This window comes from Phocoena sinus, chromosome 13 (genome assembly GCF_008692025.1).
Source record: "Phocoena sinus isolate mPhoSin1 chromosome 13, mPhoSin1.pri, whole genome shotgun sequence".
NCBI lineage: Eukaryota > Metazoa > Chordata > Mammalia > Artiodactyla > Phocoenidae > Phocoena > Phocoena sinus.
Genome location: NC_045775.1, coordinates 77781639 through 77802517, shown reverse-complemented (window position 1 = coordinate 77802517; position 20879 = coordinate 77781639). Strand labels below are relative to the sequence as shown.

Genomic DNA, 20879 nt, shown 5'->3' with positions numbered 1-20879 from the left:
CCAGGGAAATTGTTAACCTGGGATAAGAATGCAGGACCTTTGGCTTCATACACGACTGCCTTAGGTGAGCGAGGCAGGTGTTAGACGCTGTGTGTGTGTGTGTCTGTTGTGTGTATAGTAATAGGAAGGGTGTGTTGTTGGAGTGATGATAAAAGATGACAAACGCAAGGTTCCTGTCGTCTAGCGCTTTATAACCTGGTCAGGGGAGGAAGGAGGAAGAATGAACCAGCACGTGTAGGGGTTCAGAGGCAGGACCAACTGGTACAGAGGGGGGCCTGAAGACATGGCAGAGATGTGGCCATGGGACCAAGTCTTAAATGAAGAGCCTCCTTTTGCCCAAATCTGGCTCTTCTCTGAAGATTCAGCCACTCTCTGACCTCTGGTGGGAACCACTTCCGGTCTGCCCGTGCTTGCCCACATCCCTTTTCTCTGAACGTTTATGACATTCCAGCAGACACCTGTCACTTAATTGATACCTTTCCATTAGTTATGCTTTTTTTTTTTTTCTTTTTTTTTTTTTGCGGTACTCGGGCCTCTCACTGTTGTGGCCTCTCCCGTTGCGGAGCACAGGCTCCGGATGTGCAGGCTCAGCGGCCATGGCTCACGGGCCCAGCCGCTCTGCGGCATGTGGGATCTTCCCGGACCGGGGCACGAACCCGCATCCCCTGCATCGGCAGGCAGACTCTCAACCACTGCATCACCAGGGAAGCCCAGTTATGCATTTTTCACTTCCTCAAAAGGTTTGAACTGTCTTTTGCCTCTCGACGTTCTCTCAGCCTTCCAGACTAGACCTGTGGATGCTGGATCCTCCACAACGCTCTTTGGTTGTTTGGGGGATTTTTCAAGGTCAAGCTGGAAGAGCAGGCTGGGGCAGGACACTGAAGGCCTACAACGCTAAAGAGTGTGGACTTTCAGACGGGAGGCCAAGTGCAAAGAGTTTAAAGGTCAGATGATTTCACGTTTGATCCCAGCTCTACCACTTACCAACCTTGTGTCCTTGGGTAAGTTCCTTATATTCTCAAGTGGTCAGCTAGGGGTTGAAAATGCCTGGCTGGCAGGAGAAAGGAGTAAAATGCTGTGCTGGTCCTGTTCAACGCGATGCCTGACACATAGTACAAACAGGGAGGTACTCAATGAATGAGAGTGAGTGTGGAACACGCCACTCAACAGTAACACCATGAGAGGGACTTTTTAAGGAGACCAGCGTGGACGTGTGCGCAGCCCAGACAGGGAATGGGACACAGCACTAGAAATGACAACAGCTGGAGGCTCTACAGTCAGCCAGGCTGGACAGAGAATTGGCTGGACAGTTAGGGATGCTGGTAACAACAGAGCACGTCCTCTGTGCTGGTTACTGTCCTGACAGCATCACCATAACCCTACAAGACAGATCCTTCTTATTCCCCGTCCCCATTCTGTAAATGAGGAAAATGAGGCACAGAAGGGTTAAGTGACTTGCTTAGGGTCTCACGTGGCTAATAAGTGGCAGAGGCAGGATTCCAGCCCCAGCTGCCTGGGGCCAGAGTCCACGTTCTCCATTACAGGGCCGTATGGCCTCTCCACACCTGAAGAGAAAGAGACGGGGTTCTAAAGAGGGCAACCTATATGCTGCGGTTCAGGAGATGGTATTCTTTTCAATGTCCTGAAATTGCCTGAGAAAGTGAAAAGCAGCCCCTGGTCTGGAGGCTGGCACCCACGGCTGGGCTGTTGTGTCCTCCTGTTAGACGTGAATAGTTTCACACAGCACACACATCGGACAAGACTCCTGTGACCACAATGGATCAAGACAGAAACAAGACCACTCTGTCATTATGTTTCAACACAGACAAAGCAAGAACACTGTCCAGGACACAGAACTGACCAAACACCTCCATCCTGGCTAATGAGTGACTCCTGTTTTTTAGTCTCAACTTAATCCTCCTGCCTGATAGATAAGAATTATCAAGATACCCAATCATAGAGTTACACCTGCTTCCTGACAGTGTCCAATCTGGAGCAAAGCTCCGCTTCCTTGGACCCTCCCTCAAATCACCTAACACAAGCCCAAATTCTATGATCAATACTTCCTGACACCCCATTCTGACAGCTCCCCCTTGTGTGTCTTCTCCCTCTTTGCGACTGGACATGAACCCAATTTGTCCAATCCCAAGAGGGTTCCTGATGGTCTTTGGACGGAAGTCACTGACAAGTCATTGGAAATCCCAGTGTTTCAGTATCCAAGCTGTTTCCCAGACTGCCTCTCCCAGTCAGAAGCGGGATCTTGGTCAGGCTGTACCATGGTTGGGATTCTCAGAAAGAATCACTATAATCGTCTTTGTGTTTCCCTAATCTCGGTAGAAAAGGGAAAGAATTCTCCATTAAAGTGAGGGTGAAATGTTCAGATCAACATCAATGAATTGTCAGGAAGCATCAATTCTAGAACATACAGCAATCTCTAGCATGGTGACTAGCAGAAAGAGCTCAGACTGCAATTCTTAATTTGTTTAATTGATTGTTATCTCAGCAGTGCTCAAAGCATTGAAAAAAATTCATCCAGATTATTGGCTTCTATTCTATTAAAATAAGACTCAAATTATGGGATATAGGTGAAAAATGAGGTATTCAGTGCCCTCATATCATACATTTTCCCCAGTAATGAAGCTTACTATTCTAAGAATTAAATATTATGAAAATCAACCTGTGTAATATTTTAAAATGTTTTCTTATGTCTAACACAGGATTAGGCATTTCTCAGAATACAAATACACAAATGACTAATAAACACATCACTGCAAATCAAAGGAGTGCAAATAAACATGAAGTTTCCTACCTATCAGAGTGCCAGAAAAAGTTTTAAGTATAATCTCCAGCAGTGGCATGAGGAAACAGGCACTTCTTCATACACTATCGTCATGAGTATAAACCACCATAACTTTTTCGAAGACTATTAGAGGTACCTACCAAAGGTTTAAATGGCCATACCCTTTGACCTAGCAATGACACTTCTAGATGTGCCAAGATAGGCATGGCTTGGTTCATTATGGAATTGCTTGAAATGGCAAAAACCTGCAGCAAATGAAATCTACATTGGCAGGGACTGATTAAGTAAATATGGATAAATCCACATTGAAGTACTAGTACATCTTTAAAGGAAGTACGACAGACCTTCAGATGAACTGAAATGGAAGGACGTTCATGTCTATGAGAAGGAGATATCATTTCTGTGCAGATGCTGAAGAATAATTTTGATACCCTTAGAGATGGCTCGATAAAATCCTTTTGCCCAGAGGCCTGGAAATGCAATGGAAAATTATACCTCTCAGGGTCTCTTTCCCATGATAAATCTAAGACGTAATCTAAGACGTATCTTACGAGGGCTCAGCAACTATTGATTATTGTGATGGTTGATGATGATGGTGAAGATAGAAATGGGGACGATTCTATGCCTCCAAAGAATTAGAAGACTATCATCCCTAAAAGATCTTACTTTGCCTAACAGTTACTTCTGTTAGGCAACAAATTAGCAGTGCTTATTTTGCTTCCTTGTACCTCTGTCAACTTTCCTAAATTCCTTCCAATGCTTTTTGGGCCACGGGTCTGGGGTCAGTGGTGGGTCGGGCCATTAGATGTTGAAAGGGCAAGGTGATCAGTAAGTCACACTCCCATCTCCTCCCTGCCTGACCTGGCACTGGCGGTGTAATCTGTGAGAGGATCTGCCTTTGTGCCATCACGTTGGAATGAGGTGCCGAGCGGAGCATCTTCCCGAGGAATTGTGTTGACAGATCGGTCAGTCACCTTGAGGTCAGCCCCCTCATACTTCATAACGCAAACCTGGCAGCGAGAGGTTGGGGAAAAGACTGACTTTTTTGATCACAGACACTTTCAAGATAAGTTGGTGCATCTTAAAGTGTGGTCCTTGGACCGTCACAAGTAATTGCTGAGAATACAGTCTCAAGACCCCATTCCCTACCTCCAAATCAGAATTTGATGGGGGAAACTGGAGTCAGGCATGGGAGCCAGCATGTTAAACAAGCGCTCAAGAAGATTCCTTTGTGCCCTGAAGCTTGGGGACAACTGAGGAACACCTTGGTAATATTTTGCCCACAGGCAAGTCTTTCAGGGTCCCATGATGACTGATTATATCTTTGCATGAAGCATTTTTGCAACGTCAAGTAAACTTATGTCTCCATGACTCTGGTGTAGAGAATAATTGGAAATAAATGAAGCTTTCTTCTGGCGACATCAGACAGAAGACAACTCCAAAAACGACATTAGGAAGAGAAATAAGAAAATTTCAAGGCGTGGTGTGTAGATACATGCCATTTACTGATAGTTGGCAAACATTTATTAAACAGCTAAACAGCTCAGATATATAGATATATATATATAAGAATTTATCCAAAAAAATTTTAAAACTTGAAAAAAATTACCCTTAGTTCGGAGATTTCCTCTCTATTTATATTTATTTGTAACATATCATAGACACAGGCTCCAAGCCCTCAGTGATGACTTTTCATTCCTCCAGGCTTCACGTACCGGAAAGCCCCAGGCAGGGAAGGCCTTCTCCCAGCTCCACGGTAGCGTGTCTGAAGCATCCATCGACTGCCCATGTAGACGGCCCCTGCTCATTGAGGTCAGTAGCACCTGGCGCTACCTCTCAAAGCCCCAGTGTGCCTGAGACACCTGCCCAGCTCCTGACTTCCATCAGACTTGAGCACAGGTTTTCCTCTCTGTCCCTCTCCATCCAAGTCAGGCATGATTCTAGGTCCCTGCAAGGTCCACCCCACAGCCCAGCCTTAGCGTTGCACCAGCCCTTCCACAGTGACGTCCTCCTCTCCTCTGCGTCAACTTCAAGGTTCCATCTGTCTTCTCTCACCCCTTTGAAACCTTAAACACCAGTACCGCACCCCAACCATGAACTCAATGCCTTCAGGCTTTCTCCTCCTTTGAAAACCACTGCACTTTCCGTCAATTCCACGGCAGTCCTCACGCATGTCATTTTCAGCCTCCTCCTGTTTCTGTCTCTCCCCTCCCGGCCTCACCCCCATGGCCCATCACTACAGCCACTCTCTTATGCTCAAACTCCCTCACCATGGTCACCTATTGCAATGGCTCAACAAAATCCAATTATATTTATTTATTTATTACTATTTATTTATGACAAACATTCCACATCCGCGATCCTCTTCAGTCAGAAGTTCTTTGAGAGGATGCCTTTGGCCTTGGCCAGTAAAGAATGGAGTCATCTGACTTCCCCCACCCTGTGAACGCCCACGCAGATAGTGTAGGTTTTAAACTGGCTGTTGAACCTGCTTGTCACCTTGTCAACCTCGGCCACGTTCACCTGGATGGACGCTTGGTCCTTGGCGCCGATGATTCAGTTGCTGGCACAGCATTTTCGCTGCACGTACAGATCCACAAACTCGCCGGTGTCATTCTGCATGCTGACGGCGCGTCTGGTGGCACCATGAGGACCGTGACAGCAGAAACCAAAATCCAAATTTTAGATCTTCTTCACACCCCCATCCAAGATTTCCGGGTGTCTCTGTTAGGATGTCCGGCAGACGCCCCCAACTCAGCGTATCCACACCGAGAGTACTTCTCCCTCAGCGATCCCCACCATAGCTAGTGCCACTCTGGTATGAACAGCGGTAGTGATGACAACGAAATTCATAGCTAAACGTATCTTGGATGCTACAACAGGCATTGTATCCCTATTAATGGCACTTTCACCCTTGCAATAAGCCCTCTCTTATAGATGAAGTGACTGATTCTCAGAGAATTTGTGTAATTTATCCAGACCTAAGTGGGTGACTCAAACCTAGACTCATCTGATCTCTACAAAGTCTTCACCGGTCCCCTAAACCAGAAACCTGAGAGTTGGTTCAGTGCCTCCTCCTGCCTCTTCCCACATCACTAGGTCCTACTGTTTCTACCTCATTCCTTCCTGCCCACCCCTCCATCTGCCCGTCTCTCTCCATCCTCATAATACTTCTTGGTCCTCATCATTAGCTCTTTACGTCTGGATTGCTGAAGAAACCTCTAGTTTCGATCTCTCAATCTACCCTCCGCTCCGCTGTCCCAGGACATTTCCTGAAGCCTAAATCTGTGCACTTTCCAACAGGCTTCTTGGCAAAGAGAAATCATGATAGGGCCGGCTCAGAGCTATGATACTCCAAGACACATTGTCCACGTATAACCCCCCATACACATTTACTTATTTATTATCAGTCGATGACTTGACACATAGAGATGAAGAGACTATAAAGAGTCCAGCAGAACCTGAGAATAAAACAGAGATGAAGACACAGTCCTTAAGAACTGCCTGGGGAACTTCACAGAAATTCTGCTGCCTGGGCATCACTCACCCCCAGAGAATTTGATTCAGGGAGACTGGAGAAGGGCCAGGGGACTTGCACTTTGAACACTATTCTGTTGCAGGGGCTTCCTGAACTGCATTTAGTGAAACAGTGACACTGAAGAGGCATCTTCCAGAGGCAATGACAATGAGGGGAAATAAGGCCAACACAGGGCCCTTCGGGAACCCAGAGGAGGGACTGAGAACTCAGAATAAGTGTGCGATGGGGATGGCGATGGTGACAAAGTCTTCCTGGAGGAGCTGAGCCCTAGGATGGCGGGTGGGGTGTGGGAGCAGAAAGGGTCTCCCCTTCACACACACACACACACACACACACATACACACCTCAGCAGGTAAGCTAGTCTTTGCTGAATCATCACCCTTATTTGAGGCTGTCTTTGGTGTTCATCTGAGCCGAATTGAACTGATAAGGAAAAGTTGCAGAGTCTACGTGGGGCCTATGGCTGGCCAAGGCTGAACCTAGAATAGCTTAGCTTCTGACGCTTGATGACAGGGGTGGATGCTGTGGAAGGGAAGTGGACCAACCATCCACACACTTGTTTTCTTGGCCTGGTTGCCACTGACTAGCTGTGTCACTCTGGGCAGCTCATTTAATCTTTCAGAGGGCAGGAGAGAGGTAGAAGCAACAGGACCTAGTGATGAGAGAGGGAGAGAGAGAGACATGATTGGTACCTGGGACCTGTTTCCCCCATGACACAGACTTCTAGAAGGCAAGAAGCCCTCATCCTTATATTCTCCATTATATCCCTAGGGTCAGACTATACTAGGTTTCCCCCCGCCCAAAAAAAAGCAAAAAAACTAACATCAAAATAATAATATTAGGGCTTCCCTGGTGGCGCAGTGGTTGAGAGTCCGCCTGCCGATGCAGGGGACACGGGTTCGTGCCCCGGTCCGGGAAGGTCCCACGTGCCGCGGAGCGGCTGGGCCCGTGAGCCATGGCCGCTGAGCCTGCGCGTCCGGAGCCTGTGCTCCGCAACGGGAGAGGCCACAACAGTGAGAGGCCCGCGTACCGCAAAAAAAATATAATAATAAAATAAAATAAAAATAATATTAGGACCCGTGGTAAATTTCTCCCTCAATCCTCAGAATCAGGAATAACTTTCTTCAGGAAAACAAGCCAGACTTGTTTTATTCTTATTATTTTTAAATTTATGTTATTGAAGTATAGTCGATTTCCAATGCTGTGTTAATTTCTACTGTACAGTAAAGTGACTCAGTTATGTGTGTGTATATATATATATATATATATATATATATGTATTCTTTTCCATTACGGTCTATCATAGGATATTGAATATAGCTCCCTGTGCTCTACAGTAGGACCTTACTGTTTATCCAAAACCAGACTTGTTTTAAGTTTCACGGACACTGCAAACCCTGTGGCCACGCTTAACTCTCGCTTTCTTCCTACCCCTTAGCACAACCTGAAATTACCTTTGCTGGAGTATTTATTTATTTGCTGGGCTTGGTGCCCCAGTGCCCGGCTCAGAGATAAGGAGAGACTGTGCCTCTTTTCTTCTCTCACATGTTGCATGGCTGCCAGCTCTGCATCCCATCCGCAGGCTGGGGGCCATCTCTACCCTGGCTTCATCATTTCCTATTCTTATTTTCCCTACTTATTATTTTGTATCTTGTTGTGTTGCCTGTGTTTTTGCAAATCACCCTGAATCCTTCTGGAATAAGGCCAGGTACAAACAAGTATATTATTAACGATGAGAATTCTCTCTCAGAGACCAATGAACTCCTTTATTCAAGTCATCCCTTTGTTAGTGTCTGTTACATACGGCTCACCCTGCTAGGGGGTGGGCGACAGACACAAAACAAGCAAAGAAAGACAATTGTTACCAGGTGGAATTAGTGCGAGGGAGGATATAAGCAGGAAAACTGGGAAGGAGGGCAGTGTTTTTACAGGAAGGTGCAGGCAAGGCCTCTGAGGAGGTGACGCTTAAGCAGGGATCCGGAGGACAAGATGATGTCGGGGAGGTCATCCCAGGTGAGCAGCACAGAGAAACAAGCTGTGTGGGTTTTGGGAGGGACAGAAGGATGGTGTGTGAGAGGGAGGGGAAAGTAGCAAGGGAAGGCAGGGGAAAGGCAGCAGGCCGGCCAGGCGGGGAGGGCCTTGCCAGCCAGGAACGCAGATGTTGGTCTCAGTGCAATGGGAAAGCCCTGCTTGTACCTGGAAGTGACAGGTTCTGTTTCTAAAAGGTTACATCAATACCATGGAATACCACTCAGAATACAAAGGAACAACTATTCATACACGCAATGACTTGGATGGATCCCAAGGGTATTATGCTGAGTGAAAGAGGAAAGCTGATCTCGAAGGGTCACATACGGCATGATTCCATTCATAGAACATTAACAAAATGACAACGTGAGAGAGATGGAGTTATAGACAATTACAGAGTGGTTGCCAGGGGTTAGGGGGAGAAGACTGGGTGTGACGATAAAGATAGCACAAGGAAGATCTTGTGGTGACGGACCTGTTCTATATCTTAATTGTGGTGGTGGTTACATGAATCTACACGTGGTAGAGTTACACCCACCCACCCACTCACACACACATCCCACACTCAAATAAGTGCCGGTCTGGGACTTCCCTGGCAGTCACTTCAGGAGGCCCGGGTTCGATGCCTTGTTGGGGAACTAAGATCCCACATGCCGTGCGGAGCGGCCAAAAATTTAAAAAATAATGATTAAAAAAAAAAACAAAAACGAATGAGTGCAGGCCAAACTAGTGAAATCTTGATAAACTCCATGGATGACATGCATGTCAATTTCCTGGTATTGATCGCACAATAGGTTACACAAGATGTTAACACTGAGGCAACTGGATGAAGGGTACTCGAGAGAACTCTACTATTTTTGCAACTTCCTGTGAAGCTGCAATCATTTCAGATAAACAGTTTTTAAAAAAAGTTTATGGTCTTTGTGTGGGAAGAAAGAGTGGATATAAGTGGTCCAGCTATCCCTAAAGACTGGACAGAGGTGGGACAGAGTAGTGACAGGGGAGGTATGGGGCTTGGAGGGAAGGGAGAGAACTTTTGAGGCTGCTGATGGAATGGGTCTAGGGGTGGAGGAAAGGGAGGAAAAGAGAGTCAAGAATAACCCTCAGGTCTTGGACCTCGGTAACTGGATGGATGGTGGTACCAGCAATTACTGAAACGGTGGAAAAGGGAGGAAGCCTCGGCTGTGCGTGTAGCGCAACTTTTTCTTTAGTTCATTGTGAAAAAGTTCACATAAAGAAAAATGCTTAAAATGTACACAGACAATTTAACAAATTATTCTAACATATGTATGTAATCTCTACCCAGATCAAGAAATAGAACCCTGCAAACGACTCACCCCACCAACGTTCTTCCTGATCAGATACCCCTCCCCACAGAGGTAACTGATATCCTGATTTTTAGAGTATTGCCCCCTTGATTTTCTTTCCAGTTTATCCCCCGCAGTATGTATCAGCCAAGTTCCGTTTGAACTGCCATGAGACAGCCATGTGAATGTCTGAATACAAAGAACTCTAAACTTCTAACGCCTTCGGAGGGCCTTGGAATGTGGTCAAGTCTTCACATCCTTTAAAGCTATTTCCTTTTTGAGGCTGGAAGGAGGAGAGCCATCCATGACAACATCGCGTATGCTTCAAAATTATAAATACTTAAAGAAAATGGTGAGATGGGAGCTCCCTGGTGGTCTAGTGGTTAGGACATGGTGCTTTCACTGCCGTGGCTCCGAGTTCAATCCCTGGTCAAGGAAGTAAGATGCTGCAGGCCACGCAGCGCGGCCAAAAAAATAAAAATAATAAAGACGGTGAGAGTTTCAGGGCTTGCTGCAATGCTATCTCCTTTGCTACTTGTGAAGTCTTAAATGTCAAGTTAGTTTCCAGAAAAATAACATGACTCAATAGATCAGAGGGTGTGCAAAAGATCTGTTTCTGCAGAAGTGTGAGTTCTTTTAGTTCTCAGGACCAGGAGATGTGAACAGCTAAAATTACATGCTCTTCCTCCCCTGACTGCCCTGGGACAGGAGCCTTCTCCCCAGTTCTGACAGCATTGATCTCATTGGAATGACAAGGCCCACCCACGTGGCCAAACGAAGGGCTCTGTCTAGGTAAGGCATTTAAACCGATATTGCCACTAATAACCATAAAATAGGGTTGTTGGGCTGCTGGTGTCACAAAGCCCAGGTCCCCTAGTGTTAACTCAGAGGACACTGTTGGGCCTGAGAGGCAAAGCAGGTTCTCTCTGGCTGCAGAAGAGGGTGGGGAATCTAACCTGTAATTCTTTTTTTTTTTTTAGCATCTTTATTGGAGTATAATTGCTTTACAATGGTGTGTTTCTGCTTTATAGCAAAGTGAATCAGCTATGCATATACATATATCCCCATATCTCTTCCCTCTTGCGTCTCCCTCCCACCCACCCTCCCTATCCCACCCCTCTAGGTGGTCAAAAAGCACCGATCTCCCTGTGCTATGCGGCTGCTTCCTACTAGCTATCTATTTTACGTTTGGTAGTGTATATATGTCCACGCCACTCTCTCACTTTGTCCCAGCTTACCCTTCCCCCGCCCCATGACCTGTAATTCTGAGGCAACTCCTTCAAAAGTTCCTTCAGACAGTGGCTTAGGCCAACCATACCCTGAAGTGAGGCCCTTACCTAAATGCTGCAGGTTATCTTTTTCCTCAAAGACTTTCTCACCGCAGCTGCTTAAAGCATCGTTCTTCTCTAGTTTCCTCCAAGCACGCTGCTTCTTGGAAGCCCTTCTGTGTTTATCATCCTTCATCAATGTTACTCTGCAGGATCCAGAGTCCCTTGTATTTATGTCTCACAATCCACAGGCTTGAACCCACGTAGTAATACCAGAGCCCCCCAATAACTAGAAGGCAGACATTGAATAATCTATTACTGTGCTAATGAATCATGACCTATGTGCGCAAATGTTTTTTGAGCACAAATGTCTTGTGTACATGTTTTTATGTGCCCACGCATAGAAGATGCTAAACAAACCTAAGATATCCCTGTTCTGTGTCCATTTTGTACATTTTGTGAGCTCTGAGAATCTAGGGACAGATTCCTGGGTCAAGGGATTTGCTCTCTCTCTGCTTCCCGCCACGTTAAAAGCAGGGGGACTTGGGGACCCCAAGGCAAGTGGAGGGCACATAGGACTCTTTTGAGCCAACTGGGGCCCGGACTGGGAGTGGAGTGGGTACACTGGGGATGCTCGGAGATGAATCTACCTCTCTCCTTCTCTAGCTGTCTAAACTCGGACAACTTTCTCAAACTTTCTGTGCCCAGATTCCTCATTTTGTAAAATAGCAATATAGTTACTAGCACCTAATTTACAGGTATTTTGTTTTTCTATTTTTTGGCCTTGCCACGCAGCTTGTGGGATCTTCTTTCCCCAACCAGGGATTGAACCTGAGCCGTGGCAGTGAAAGCACCAAGTCCTAACGACTGGACGGCCAGGGAATTCCCTATAGGTACTTTATAAGAGCTAATTCAGATAAAAAATTCAGCACAGGGCCAGACACGCAGTAAGCACTTCTTAACTCATGCCACGTAATATCTATCCTTTACTATGGGGTGCCAGACACTTTGAAAACACCCTGCAAGGCTCACTTCCTTTCGTCCTCACGACAGCCTTGGGAGGGAGCTCCCATTATCAAGCCCATCCTACAGAGGAGGACATTAAGGCTTAACTTGCCCTGGGAATTCTCTGGCTGTCCAGTGGTTAGGACTCTGCATTTTCATCGCGGTGGCCCAGATTCAATCCCTGGTCAGGGAACTAAGATCCCGCAAGCCGCACAGCTCGGCCAAAAAAAAAAAAAAAAAAAAAAAAGTAAGTTGCACAGCTAGAGAACTGAGGCACTGAGTATCAAACCCAGGCTGACTTTGCCACTCTGCTTCGTGGCCTCCAGCACCACTACTGAATTCAGTTCAGTTACTGGCTCCTGGCAGCTGTTGTCGGTCCCAGCTCTGTGCTGGCCCGGGGCACTGCTTCAGCCCTCAGCTGAGAAAGCCAACAGTGAGGCACATTTCCAAGAGTGCCGATGGCAGTGCCCATTCTAGCAGGGACATTTATATTTTACATACCAGTTAGTGAATTTTACCTGTTTTACCTAAAACAACTGGTAATGACCAGCTCAATAGACCCTGGAGCTCAAGGGCAATATTAATGGGCAAATTCCCGGCTGCTTCTGCACCTGGTTCTTCTCTCTCCTGCCCCACAGAGACCACAGCAGACATCTGTGAGCGTTTTTTTCTGAGCCAGAAACCGTGTTAAGGATTGGGAATTTGGGGAACTTCCCTGGTGGTGCAGTGGTTAAGATTCCATGATCCCAATGCAGGGGGCTTGGGTTCGATCCCTGGTTGGGGAACTAAGACCCTGCATGCCACGTGGCATGGCCAAATAAAAAAAAAAGAAAGATTGGGAGTTTGGGATTAGCAGATGCAAACTCGCAGTTATAGAATGGATCAAAGTCCTGTATAACACAGGGAACTATATTCCATATCCTGTGATAAACCATAATGGAAAAGAATATGGAAAAGATTATATGTATACATGTATGTATAACTGAATCACTTTGCTGTACAGCAGAAATTAACACAACGTAAATCAACTATACTTCAATAAAATAAATTAAAAAAAAAAAACCAAGAATCCACATGCACTGTCCATTTAATCCTCCCAGTGTTCTCATATGAAAACCAGCTATTATTATCCTAGTAAGGTCAAGCCCTGGTCCAGAATCACACAACAGTAACAGAGGCAGGATCTAAACCCAACTCTCTAGGTTTTGATCAGTGTGCTGTAGCATCGCCTGAGAAAAGTGAGTTTGTTCCACCTTTTATCACCTTACATGTCAGCAACAACACAAAGCACTTTTATGTTATTTTTTTTCTTTTTTCACTTACAACATGACATCCAATGGGTGGGTCAAAATGTGATATGAAAACACAATTCTTATGATCTGAAAATTTACTGATTTTAAAATTAGGGTGCTCTGATGAACTCTAATACAAGGATGATTAACAGTCAATTTTAACTACATTTCCCCTGAATAGGTCATAAAAACCTACGTGAAATTTTTTTAAAAAATTTATTTATGGCTGTGTTGGGTCTTTGTTGCTGTGTGCGGGCTTTCTCTAGTTGCAGTGAGGGGGGGCTACTCTTCATTGCAGTGCGTGGGCTTCTCATTGCAGTGGTTTCTCTTGTTGTGGAGCATGGGCTGTAGGTGTGCAGCCTTCAGTAGTTGTGGCACGTGGGCTCAGTAGTTGTGGCTCACGGGCACTAGAGTTCAGGCTCAGTAGCTGTGGCGCACGGGTTTAGTTGTTCTGCGGCATGTGGGATCTTCTCAGACCAGGGCTCGAACCTATGTCCTCTGCATTGGCAGGCAGATTCTTAACCACTGCGCCACCAGGGAAGTCCCTTTAAAAGTTCAATGTTTAATGCAACAGTCAGTGCCTCCACACCTTTTTTTTTTTTTTTTTTTTTTTGATAATATGATGAAAGCCATGGACACTTTCTCCAGAAACGTGTATTTTACGTGCCAAAAAAATCGTATCTGTGCCATCAAGGAGTTCTCAGAGCCCCTGAGGCTTATCCATTCACTCCAATGATAAGAGTTGTTCTACGGATTTACAAATGGGGAAATCTTTTGTGAAGCAAATGTTGTTCCTCTGACTTGCATTTTATAACTCTCTCTCTCTATCTCTCTCTCTCTGTTTCTCCCTCTATACACACACACATCACAGTATATTCACTCGTGAACTGTCGACCATCATGTTTATTTATCATCAGAGTAGTTTTCCCTTTTTTATATTCTGTGTTGCAAACAAATGTTACCATAACAAGCCCTTGAATCTCCCAAAACACGAATTAAACAAAATTTTAGCTACATCGTTTGGCTAAACTGACACCGCAACTAATGTGCAGATCTTTCATTTTCAACCTGATTTTGTCTTTGAATTGGTTTGTAGGTTTCTTGCAAAATGTCAATATGTTCAGTATTGCTATAGTCCCAGAACTATAGAACCAGATCGATTTGAGGGAGCAGTTGGGGGATAGTTTCCACCCTTGCTACAGAAGTAGCCCACTTGTTCACCTAAGAGATACGAACTGTTGACAATATAGTCGTCTCTTTCGGTTACTACCTGCAGGGGACTTTGGGTTTAAAAGTGCTTCACACACTTCACTTACAGCATGATACTTGATGGGTGGGTCAAAATTTGATGCGAGAGCTCAACCCTTATGATCTCCAAATTTACCAGACTTGCATTTATAATTATGGTGCTAATTGATGAACTATAATATGGTATAATATGGTGTGACTCTGAGATTATGCTGTGGTTATACCCTTTACCCAAGGTCACTTAAAAAGCGATCGTGCACTGCCTATTGCATGTATATTATCACTAATCCTCACAACAGTCCTGTAATGGATCAGAATGCCAAATTTACGGATGAAGAAACTGAGGACCAGAGAATTTAAGGACCTTGCCCTAGATCACACAGCTAGGAAGTGACCCATGATTTGCTTGGCTTAAAAGCCCACTTTTTTTCAGCTACCACATTGCCTCTCTGACTTTGGCTTACATTTGGATCTGGACCTGTGTTTATGGGGTATCTCTCCTTGCAAGTAGAAATGTTCTTTTTATCCTTAAACAGGGCTGCCTTTACTGAAACTCCTTATGTCCCTAAAACTTGAAGTTGACACAAAGGGGCTCCTCCAGGGGAACTAGCAGAGAATTTTTTAGGTTGATGTCTTTAACATTGCCACACAATCTGTTTATTTTTAGAGTAAGCAAGGAATTTGGCAATTTAATTTAGAGCGTTTTTTTTTTAACCTAAGCACATGCATGGCTGGAATCAGATTCTAAATTGAAAGTGTAGAGCCTACGTTCCATATATGCCTAAAAATTTTTTTGTCCGTAAGAATCATTCCAAAATGGATAATTAAGTCCAAGATTTTCTCCCATTGGCCCACTTTTGCTCTGTTAGGTAACATAAACCTGTCCTGGAAATTAAAGCCTCCAGTACCAGACAGCCACCTGCTTTCATTGATAGACAAGCAAAGCAAGACCTGGCCTTTCCCATCAGGAGATAATTAAGCAACTGGATGGTTTCAGTTTGTGTCAAGAGTCACCCTCTTCCTTTGATCTGTACTTCAGTTAAGGTGCATCACGGATCTTAGGGGTCATGGGAGAAGAGGGGCAGGGCAAGAGAGAAATTTCAGTCCACCTTGAAGTGTGAAGTGTTTGCTTTTCACCAGACATCTCATCTCACTTCCTCTCTAGTGAAAATCTACCCTCCATATTCCTTAATGAACCCACCCTGGCATTCTTCAGCTGCCTTTCCCAAAACTTTAGGAAGCTCCAAATGAAGTGATTTCTTTCTCAAATACCATGAAATCTGTGTATTCTAAAACACGCTGGGAGTTTTTTGGAGGCTTTTCTGATTTTTTTTTTTTTGTATGTGGAAAGTTTTTTGGTATCAATCTAGATGCAGCATCTCTGTACTACGGAAAATCGTCTTCATTATAATTTAAGTAAAAGTCACAGCATTTTATTTAACCCCTCAATTACAACTCCCCTCTTTATCCCTTACTCCACGAAGATTACCACAAATTGAGGGTCCTACAGATACACCTATGCAAAAAGAGGACTTTTATCTGGCTTGGGAGGCTGAGGGGAAATGTTAAAGGAGATTTCCACTGACTATTTCTAGCCTTAAAACTTTCTTCTTATCTTTTCTGCCTCCTATGTTTTCATACCATTGACAGCACAGTAAAATTTGAAATTCTCTCTTTGTGTCACCCCCAACTGCAAGGCCCTGAGGCCCATTAATTTCAAAGAGATTAAGCAGAGCAGAGATGAGGCACTAGGGAACCAGAGCCACTATCCCAGGAATCCTCACCCCCTATCTCAGGAATCCTGCCCCCACCCTTCTTAATTTGGTTGTCAAAAGTACTTTCCTCCTAATTTTAGAAATCAGAAATCCTAGAAAAGAGCAGAGATGTCACTAGTAGCTTTGTGGAAGTGATAGCCCGTAGACAAAAACATGGGCTCTCTAGGACTCAAGGTTTCTATTTTTTACCCTGTACAGCTGTGAAATAAAATATTTGCTGTTACAGCACCATTAGAATATGTATATATATATATATATATATATATATATATATATATATATATATGTATTTGCTGTTACAATTTGAAGGTGACACTGATTCAAGTGATTAGCTACTCATTGTAGACTGAAACGTGGCGCTATTGCTTTCTGATGTGTAGATATGGTTTTCTGGGGACCTGAGAGTATGATCCTTATGTCCCCCCGTGCTCCCACCTCCTACCCCCGTACCGCCAACAGGGCAATGTTTTTGCTCCAAGAGTTGAGACATTTCGTTTTTCAAGTGTAGAAAGCACCGTTTGGATGCCAGCTTCAACATCTCCTGGGCTGTGTGGGCTTGCTGACGTTCTTGGACCTCTCTGGACTTTAGCTGCCATCAATAAATGAGGGTGGTGTCCAGGGGAGCTGTGTGAGAGGTAAGGGAGTGGAGGACAGATCTGGCTGCCTTGTCTCCACACCGGTCCCTATTGGGGAAGCTGCAGGGTTCCTCTGAAGGAAATTTGCTCTCCCTAAGGTCTCCCTCTGCCACTCACTTTATCCAGAAGTTGGAGGAAGTTTACCCAAGGAAGCAACTTGGTCGTGCCCTTATAGCGGGTCACCCTGTCATATGTTTGAGCATTGACCACATACAGATTTTTTTGTTTTGTTTTTGTTTTTTCTTTTTTTTTTTTTTTTTGCGGTACGCAGGCCTCTCACTGCCGTGGCCTCTCCCGTTGCGGAGCACAGGCTCTGGACGCACAGGCTCAGCGGCCATGGCTCACGGGCCCAGCCGCTCTGCGGCATGTGGGATCTTCCCGGACCGGGGCACGAACCCGTGTCCCCTGCATCGGCAGGCGGACTCTCAACCACTGCGCCACCAGGAAAGCCCTATACTCAATATTTTGTAATAACCTATAGGGGAAAAGAATCTGAAAAAGAAAACAAACAAATAAACAAACAAACAAAAAATATATAACTGAATCACTTTGCTGTACACCAGAAATTAACACAGCAGTGTAAATCAACTCTACTTCAATTAATAAATAAAATTTTTTTAAAAACCAAAAAAACTGTAGCACAATATCACAACAGGATACTGACATCCATAAGGTGAAGATACAGAAGTTTCCCACAAGTTCTTTTATAGTCACACTGACTTATGTCCCCAACTAACTTTTAATGCTGCTGTGATTTATCCAGGCCCAAACAGCGCCTACACAAAACAGAGAACAAGGTCAGGGGCTAGGAGGATAAATGCATAGGGATCTGCAGAGCCTCCAGTCTGGGTACCAGCCTTCATAAACCTTTTTTTTTAAAATGAAACTATTCACCGATGATCTGAATCAATGTTTAAAATACGCGAGCTCCATTCTCTCCAGCGCTCCTTTCGTAATCTCATTTTTCATTTCCACTAGGAGAATCCTAATATCAAGTATAGATTCAAATAACCACCAAGAGAAGTCCATTTTTATCGAATGTTGAGTGTCTCTACTATTTGTGAGGTACACTGAACTACATGAGGACCAAAAAATTGGGCATAGTTTGAATGACAGCTGGGGAGATGCTACATAGTGGCACGTATTTTAGTGAGACCATTTGGAAAGTCTGATATCTCTATTTTCTCTTCCTGTGTTTGTTCCTGGATTTGAAACTCCCTGGGTTATATTTGATAGCACATAAACATCTGCTCAAAGCAATACTTTGAAAAGATCTCTGCATCAGTGTTATTCACATAGAAAACTGAGCAGTCACAAGGGGACAGAGAGATGGCAAGGAAAAGAACAAAGTTGAGAGAGTTACGAGAAGCATTGCCAGTTTGTTGCCTGTTCTACCTGACATTTTGCCTATGTCTCCTCTTCCATCACTGCAAGTTGTCAGGGTGTTTGTGGATAAACAGAGCCCCTTCTCTGGGTGATCTATCTTCTTGCCCTGCTTGGTTTATGCACGGATCACTGCCTATCCTTGGTGAAATGGCCTAGAAACCTCAACAGGCATTAAAAAAAAAAAAAAAAAAATCAAATGCTCACTTAATTGCTATACAAACGCAAGATATTGTTTCTGTATCTCTGTATGGCTCCCTTTAGACCCTGAGTGAGTTGAAGAGTTCCCACTGCCAACCGGAAGCATCCTGGCTTCTTACAAATTATAAACTTGGGACAGGTAAGGCCCTCCTTGGTCTGGTCCCAATCAGCCTCTCACCTCTCCAACTTCATCTAGCTCTTCCATTCATTCCCCAAAACGATTCCTTTTCCTCACCAGCTGTCTCTTCCTTTTTTAAAAACCTCTGTGTTGTTCATTTTGTCCCAAATGCCCATCCTTCCTTCTTTAGCGATTACCCAACTCAAATGCCACCTTCCCCAGAAGCCTTCTCTAATTGCCCCGGATTTTCACTGCACCGTCTGTTTATGTGCCTGACTCCTGTCCCAAATAGGCTGAGACTATATTTGAGAACTCCTGGTGTGGGAGATGCTGAATGATTCCTTGCTGCTGGAATGTTAAAGCTTATTGAATTTATTTACATATATATTTACCAGCACAAGGAAATTAAAAAAAAAAAAAAACTTTAGTGCTCTGCATTTGGCAGTATTCTCTCCTTATACCTGTTGTTCCTTCTCAGTACCTGCTCTGGCAGGTGGGATTTCCTACCCATCCCAGCATCCAAGGAACCAATACTGGAGAACTTAAAAAAATTTCTCCTCCTCATTTGACATCTGGTTTCTAAGACTGTTGATTTGTTATAATGTCATGGGCCCAGCAGCCCATCTAGCTGAATATCAATTGACCAAATGACCAATTAGCTGAATCAACCCTATCTTTATAGTAAGTCTGGGAGGCAGAATTGTGAAAAAGGAGTTTTTTAGGCTGGATCTCAAAGAATGGGCAGAATTCAGATGAGCCATGATAAGGGAGAAGAGAAAAGGGACATTCCAGAGGAAGGAACCAGCATATGAGCAAAAAAATTTCTAACAAAAAAAGCAGGGAGTTGGGGGGGAATAGTTTCAAAATAGATGGTTGGTGAATACAGGATACTTCCCGGTGGTTATATATGCTCTTATTGCTACAACTGAATAAATCGTCAAAACCTTTTGTCTTCATTAGATTAAGATTTTGTTTAGTAGCTGCCTTCTTTTCTTCCATTTCTTGGTGACATATGTTCTGCTAAAGGATGGTGATCTAGCCTGGAAGAACAAGTTTGCCTCCCTAAGACATTCAACTTATGTCAATGGAAATTGGCTTGAGTTAAATGGAAGTTGGCTCATTCTGTCACACAGCTGGGTCTCGGAAGGTAAACCCTAGTATATTTGTTCAATATTTTTGGTAACCTCAAAAGAAGAACAATAGATGATAGTACATTCAGTGGACCTGGCTGCTTTCCACAGTGTTCTTCCTCCAGCTGTGACCCGAGAATATTCTGCATGGGTGGTATGACCATGGTGATGACGGAGGGAGGGCTAGTGTGTGTCATAAAGTACAGGCTCCAGGACCAGACCCAGACCCACATCAGACCCTTCAGAAGTGGAGCCAAGAATTGAATTTAAAAACCTGGTGCTTTTTTATTCATTCAAGTTTGAGAACAAATGCAAATAAATAAATACGTCAAGAATGAAATATGGATCTTGAAAACATTTTATTTTTTTATGGTACTCAAGACCAGCCCTTCTGTTCAATATATGTATCTTGGTATTCCTTCTTTCAGGCAAAAGAGCTACTTTAAATGTCTGACATGTAAATAGAGGATAAACATCTAAACATCACAATGAAAAGTCAGAAACTATCCAATTGAATAAAAAGCAGTTAGATGTTGCCTACAAGAAACCCACTTTAAATATAAAGATACAATCAATTAAAAATATGGAAAAATATATACTATGCTAACACTGAAATGAAAAGTTTGGTATGGTTATATTAATATCAGATAAAGAAGATTTCAGATTCCAGAGATAAAGAGAGTCACTTCATAATGATGAAAATGTCAGTTCACCAAGAACACAGAACAATCCTAAATGTTTGTGCATCTAATATCAGCACTTCAAAACTAAAGTAAAAACTGAGAGAGCTTCCCTGGTGGTGCAGTGGTTGGGGGTCTGCCTGCTGATGCAGGGGACACGGGTTTGTGCCCTGGTCTGGGAGGATCCCACATGCCGCGGAGCGGCTGGGCCCGTGAGCCATGGCCGCTGAGCCTGCACGTCCAGAGCCTGTGCTCCGTGGCAGGAGAGGCCACAGCAGTGAGAGGCCTGCGTACCGCAAAAAAACAAACAACAACAACAACAAAAACTGAGAGAAATACGAGGAGAAATAGATGAACCTACAGTTAAAGTTGGAGATTTCAACACTCTGTCAATGTCTGATAGAACAAGGAGACTGAAAATCAGTAAGGACATAGAAGACTTGATCAATACAATCTACCAACTTGACCTAC

The 20879-nt window shown here is 44.3% G+C and overlaps 1 pseudogene; it reads right to left on the bottom strand.

Annotated features, from left to right (window-relative positions):
* Positions 1-5170: 5170 nt before the first annotated feature.
* LOC116764782 lies at positions 5171-5422 on the bottom strand (annotated as a pseudogene).
* Positions 5423-20879: the final 15457 nt, after the last annotated feature.